Source organism: Lygodium microphyllum, chromosome 10 (genome assembly GCF_053477565.2).
Source record: "Lygodium microphyllum isolate KBCC chromosome 10, Lygodium_microphyllum_v1.1.10, whole genome shotgun sequence".
In the NCBI taxonomy this organism is placed as follows: Eukaryota; Viridiplantae; Streptophyta; class Polypodiopsida; order Schizaeales; family Lygodiaceae; genus Lygodium; species Lygodium microphyllum.
The window spans coordinates 104,525,330-104,532,362 of NC_141144.1; the positions used below are offsets into that span (position 1 = coordinate 104,525,330).

At 40.2% G+C, this 7,033-nt stretch overlaps 1 pseudogene; it reads left to right on the top strand.

The window, feature by feature from the left end:
- Positions 1–300: 300 nt before the first annotated feature.
- LOC148030382 (pyrophosphate-energized vacuolar membrane proton pump 1 pseudogene) lies at positions 301–3,277 on the top strand (annotated as a pseudogene).
- The last annotated feature ends 3,756 nt before the right edge of the window (positions 3,278–7,033 follow it).

The following is a 7,033-nucleotide window of genomic DNA, read 5'->3' on the forward strand; positions in this document are numbered from 1 at the left end:
TGCTCGCTTCTGGGTCTGGAGGCGGCAGCCTCAGCATCAGCAGCAGGACATATGCTACTGTCTTTCCCCAGCGGTCCCACCTTCCGAGGTCCCTGCTGTGCTGTGCCAATCAGATCATCCCCTCGGTAGCACCAGTAGCTCTAGTGCGGGCACATCCAGCAACACCGAGATGTATTTCTCTAGAGAGGAGATCGACAGGTGCTCTCCATCCCGGCGAGACGGCATCATCGTCCAAGCAGAGACGTTCCTTAGACACTCCTAGCTTGCAATTATGCCCGCCTTTTTGTACACCCTGTTGGCATGGCACCTTCCGCCGCCCCACGACTTCTCAGCGACCCTGCACTAGGCCTACCTCGTGGTAAGCCCTACTACGATGCTTCTCTCCTGCGTCTGGGGGAGATGGCGGCACTGAAAACAATGGTAATGGCACCGATGGTAGTGATTCCCACAGGAGTTCCCCCTTCCGAAGCTGTAAGAGAAGGTGATAAGGCACCTAGGGAAGCCGTTCTGAGGCAGAAACAGGGGCCCGACTGGGCATTCTTGCCTTCTATTTGTTGGCATAGTAAGGGGAGAGGTCGATGGTAGGGAACTCGTACAGGACGATTGAGGCATCACTGTAGGGGCGATAGGGAGGGGGCAGTATGAAGGGAGGAAGGACATGATCGGCTTGATGAAGATGATGATTTGCATGGCCATGGCCGTCTTTTTCTTCCTCTGCCCCTGCCCCTACCCTCGCCTCTCTGCCTCTAGAGGTAGCTCTCTGTGCAGTGCACATATGCAGCAGGGTGACTACATATCTTAGTACCCTGCTGTGAAATCTCTCACAAAAAAGATAGTACCACGAATTTCAATGTATCATATGCTCCAGATGGCCTATGCGATCTTGATGATCCCTCTTCCTTTTGGGAGTATGAAAGATCACCCTTCAACATGCCTGGATTTGCATCACAGAATGGAATGCATGATTTCTTGGCACGTTCATAGAGCACATCAACTGTTGAGGGCTGCACATCCTCATCCCAGTTGATCAACTCACAGAAACTTGATTGTGCTCCACTCCATGAGCTCAAACAAATCGACCAAATTCCAGTGTCACATAGTTCTCAGCTGTGACCGAGCTTCCCATTGGATAAATGCTGTGCTCCATCTGATTTGTCTCCTTTGATTCCTAAAAGAAATCACTCATATTTTGCTTATATCGGGTACAGTCCTGGAAGCTGTCATTCTACTCCAAGCAGGCTTGAGGAGCTAAAGACTTGGCTTTGGATGAGACGAGAACAACCATTTGTTTTCATGAAAGCGGGTAGTTACTTCCATCTAAAATCATGGTTGGAGAAGCATTTGGAGTGCTTGAGAAATCTGGTCAAAACTGCATCATTCAAAAACTAGTTCAAAGGCCGAAGAAAACAGAAATTCATAACACAAAATGCTCGATTGCAAGCAGCCTTGTCTGTTACTATTGTTACAGCTAGAATAGCAGCTTCAGCTTCAAATGAAAGAGATGCAAAGCTAGGCTTAGCTTTGGCCTGAGCTGCTGCATTATTGCAGCCCAGTGTGCTAGGCTTAGCTTTATTAACTAACTTGTGGGGTATAATTGCTGGTACAGATGGTGGAGCTTCTGGTCCGAATGGACTGTGCCGATTGTGAGAGAAGTGTGAGAAAGGCCCTGGTTAACCTCAAAGGTACAGGCAGTTTGTTAACTTTAATATGTTATGCTGCATGTGAATGTAAAGAGATTTAAGGTGTTAATGAAGACTGTGACTTATGACGCTTGTTAATCAACTAAACTGATTTGGAGATCACCAAGATTAGCTAACCAATTGATTTGGAGATCAGACTGTGACGAGGAGGATAGATTGGATGAGGAATCAGATGCAACAGCTATTAGGAAATGCGCTGAAATTCAGCAAGCCATATCCATAGGAGCCACATCGTTTTTGCTGGACAGAGTACAAGTATTTGGTTTATTTCATGGGCATATTTGCTGCTGTCATTTTCTTGTTAAGGGGATCTGTGAAGGGGTTCAGTACTAAGCCCCAGCCTTGCAGATACGATCCAAAGCATGAATGTGCCCCAGCTCTCTTTACAGCGATTTTCACTACAATTGCATTTATATTGGGAGCTTTGACGTCCATAGTGTCAGGATTTTTGGGCATGATGATGGCAACATATGCGAATGCTCGCACAACTTTGGAAGCCAGAAAAGGGATAGGCAAGTATTCAAAATCGCCTTCCAATCATGTTCGGTGATGGGTTTCTTACTTGCTGCTAATGGCCTCATAGTTTTATACATCACTATAAAACTATTACAACTTTATTACAAGGATGATTGGGAGGGCCTTTTTGAGGCCATCACTGGGTATGGGCTTGGATGCTCATCCATGGCTCTATTTGAAAGGGTTGGAGGTGGAATCTATACCAAAACTGTGGATGTTGGAGTAGATCTTGTTGGAAAAGTAGAAAGGAATATCCCAGAGGACGATCCATGAAATCCAACGATCATTGCTGACAATGTGGGTGATAATGTGGGAGATATTGTTGGAACGGGTTCAGATTTGTTTGGCTTCTTTGCTAAAGCTTCTTGCGCAGCTCTTGTTGTGGCTTCCATGTCATCATTTGGCACAAATCATGACTTCACTACTATGTGCTTCCCTCTACTCATTAGCTCTATGGGCATTGTGGTGTGCCTCATCACAACCTTGTTCGCAACTGATGTGTTCGAGATCTCAAATCTAAGGGATATTGAATCTACACTAAAGAGACAGTTGTTGATATCCACCATCTTAATGACATTCGGTGCAGCTTTTGTTTCTTGGCTGGCACTACCATCCACGTTTTACATATATGATCCTAACGGTGGTGCAAAGATGGTTCAAATTGGAAACTATTTTTTTGCGTTGGAGTAGGGCTTTGGGCAGCGTTGGTAATTGGCTACGTTACAGAGTATTTCACCAGCAATACATACAGACCAGTTGAGGATGTTGCTGATTCTTACAGGACAGGACCTGCTACCAATGTCATCTTTGGTTTGGCACTTGGCTACAAGTCTGTAATTGTTCCAATATTTGCTATTGATGTTGCTATCTATGTCAGCCATACCCTAGCAGCCATGTACGGGATCACAGTTGTAGCTCTTGGAATGCTTTGTACCATTGCCACCTGTCTATCCATAGATGTATATGGTCCCATAAGTGATAATGCTGGTATCGCAACCGGTCTCTGGATGACCATGATACTTCTTACACATCTCTCCATAAGAAGCGCAGCCGCATTATAGACTATGAGTCCGTGAAGGCTTTCAAGATGGATAGATTCCTCAACCATAGGACTTCTTCAAAGTCCAGCTTGCAGCATCAACAGCCCCCAGTTGACAGCACTTTGGGGGAGCGCTTTCTCAGATTAGAAGAGATTAAACTGCATATGCAGAGAGAGTTTGAGCGATTTCGTGATGATCTGGAGGCTAGGCGTACAAAGATGTTCCTAGAGTCCCAAAAGCAGATTGCTGAGATGTTTGCTTGGGCTCTGAGCAGCAGTAAGAAAACTGATGAACTCTTGCTGATGATTGTCGGTATTTTGTTCATCATTTGATTATTCTAAATGTTTCTTTCTTCCAGCTGATTTTTGGCTCTTCATGCTACGTTTCATATCATTTCATCTATATTACAGCTAATGCGTTGAAATTATTCCACGCTTTGTTTATAAGAAATGTTTCGAGTTGATGGGATGATATTTCATTTCATTCTTATTCCAGCTGTTGAAATGTTCCAGCTGATGTTTCATTATTATTCTAGCTGTTGAGTTGTTCTAGCTGATGTTTCATTGTTTCTAGTTGTTGTTTGTCTATTTTCAGTTGATTTGTCTGTTCAAGCTTATGTTTATTCTACTTGGTGTTTTATCTATTCTAGCTAAGGAGCTGATGTTGCAGCTAATGTGTGCTCACTTGATGCACTTCTGGGGTTCCACTTCCGGTGTCTCGTGTCTCTCTTCTCTTCTCTCTTCCTCCGTTCCTCGTCTCCCTCGCGCACTGTTCAACAGGAAGTCTGTAAGATGCTTCAAACCAGAAGGAGAAGTTGGTGAGCCCATAAAAGTATAAACAATGAATTCCTTGTTTTCACCTGCTCAGTTTACTATCAGATGGTGTAAAGAACATGGCAAAAAAGGTATGCGTGTTTTGATGTTTTGATGTTTTACAAATGCGTGTTTTGATGTTTTACAAATGTATCTTATGTTTCTAAACTTTGGTTTATTATGTGTACATAAAGGTAACAAAATCACAAATGATGGTACAAGAGATAATGGAACAATGAAAGCTAAGGAGGTCATTGGCTCTAATGTCTCTTCAAATCACGATACAGGTATATGTCTTTATTTCTACTAAACTTTGAAAATTAAAATTTGTACATATTTTACATCTTGCTTTATTAGGTGATTCATTTTGAGATTAACTAGCTTTAATTAGTCTCTTCGTCTAATTTAAAATGTTCATAGCTATTCATATTTTTAAACTTTGAGTAATTGTGTGTATATATATAAATATAGATTAAAGAACAACAAAAGGTGGAAAAAGAGGTAATGTAAGAAAGAGAGATCAGGAGGTTACTCGCAATAATGTTTCTTCAAGTCAAGATGAAGATACCAACTTTAAGGATCAAAAACTTGTACAAATTTGGTGACCCAAATTGATACAAAATATCTAATTACTTTCTTTTGTGTTATTGAAATTTTTCATAGCCTTGTATTATCGTGAGCTTTGGTTAACTCTATGTATATATAGGTAAACAAGTTACTAAAGATGACACAAGAGACAATGCAAGAAAAGAAGACATTGAGATTGCTTGCCTTAACACTTCTTCAAGCCAAGAATCAGGTATTACGAGCTTTCTTATGTTGATAATGAGTCATTTTTTGAAATGGTTATACTAACTAATGATATTTGATCACTTGAGTATCAATAGGAGTGATACACATACCATCATATGATGATATCTATCGGCCACCCATGTTGAAATTTAGAGAAGAGGGTAGACAAACATTTATTACTTTGCAACATATTGGAGATTTAAGGGATAAAACAATCAAGACACACATGTTGCTTAATTAGTTTTTAGTTCTATGCTCCTTTAAAATTATTTTCATTTTACTTTTGGTTGCTAGAAGTAGATGTTGATGTCTTAATTTGTTTAATCTATTTTGATCATTAGATGTATGTTATTGATCCTTACTTAGAAATTATAACATTCTCTATATAATTTTCTAGTTAAAAATTTATTGTGCAATTTCTTGTTTGATATTAGCTTGTCTAAGAGGAATGGCAAAGTAGATAAAGTGATAAGGAAAAAAGAGAATTTCCACGGAATTCCCTAGTTGAAAGTACATATAAGTAGGGAATGTAAAAAATAGGAAAAATGAGAGATTTCCTAGTGAGAGTACCTAGGAAATCACCTCTAGAAAATTTTTCCTATATATGAAATATTTCCTATATAGGAATTATTCCCTACATAGAAAATTTTGTATTTTCCTATATAGGAAATATTTCCTACGTAGGAAAGGTCTTATGTGATTCCCTACTTATTCTCACTAGGAAATGTCCCATTTTCCCTAGTTTTTACTTTCTCCACTTATATGTATTTTCAACTAGGGAATTCCATGGAGAATTCTCTTTTTTTCCTATATGGGGATCAATTGAAAGTTCCTTGTGTTGGCTCTTCTTTGAAAACGGGCCACAAATTATCTATATGTTGCCATGCCAGTGTGTCTGCAGGGATCCTCCATTTTCCATCACTTGAACAATGACTAGCATGCCATGACATGAGCTTTCCAATAAACTTACACTTGAACATAAGTTTTATACGTGGAACAATCAGAAAATGTTGCAAAACCTTACGAGACATATCCACTGACTTCATCTCCACTTCATATCTTGATTTGCCACAAACAGGACACTCTCGTGCGAACTCATGAATCCCACGAAATAAGACACAATCATTGACACATGCATGGATCTTGACATAATCGAGGCCTCTTAGAGATGTCAAGTAATGTCTTGCTTGCTCTCTCTTAGTTGGCAATTTGTTTCCTTTTGGAAGCATTTGTGATAATAACCTACATATATTTTTAAAAGTGAGTTAAAAAACCACCAACATATATTTCTGTCTGATTTCAAAACAGAACAATTAATATTATGATTCATAAGCCAAACTAAATTGATACCTACTTCAATAACACATCCAAACTGACATTACTCCATCCATAAATTGTTTGCAAGTTAAGTATCTCGAGGGACGCACGAAGAACGGAGTACGTACAACCTTCATACAACGGAGTAGATGATGCTACATATAGTGGATCATTTGGCTTCATAGAGTGACCTTCTCCCTGAACCAGTTGCAAAAATAGATGGTGTACCATGTTGTCCAAAATCTCATCCTCTACGACTTGATGGGGCATTTCATGAGGGCTACTATCATGGTCGCAGTCTCTACTCTTCTTGAAGACTCTGCCTCCTCGCGTCGACGTTTTGCAGCCTCTCGATGCATGGGAGGGAGCATCTGAGGATGTGGCACCGCATCCTGCTCAACCACAAAAGGGAGTTTCATGTACGTTGATATATAATTCCCGTAATATAGACATGCAATCTTAGTGGTAAAAGAAAACAATGAATACCGGTGATTTTTCTCGGTCCCATTCTCCATACAAGCTGAGGTGTGACATTGCAATTCGACGTGCTCGAAAAATACACCCTCGACAACGATCGCACATGCATTTAATTTTTCGTCGTAGCCATGCATCTCGATTATGAAGACGCAATGTTTCATCCTCACTTGAGGATGTGCTCATTGACTCACCAGCTTGCACCGCACTAGGTGATGACGACGTCGACATGATTAAACCTAATTCATGATAACATCAAAACATTTGTCATTCATATGTTTACATAAGATCTCAATTTTAAATACACAAAAATCATCATAAATACATTAAAACTTATGATAAAAATTCACTGTCAAAATTTATCTTAAAAACAAAAAATTAA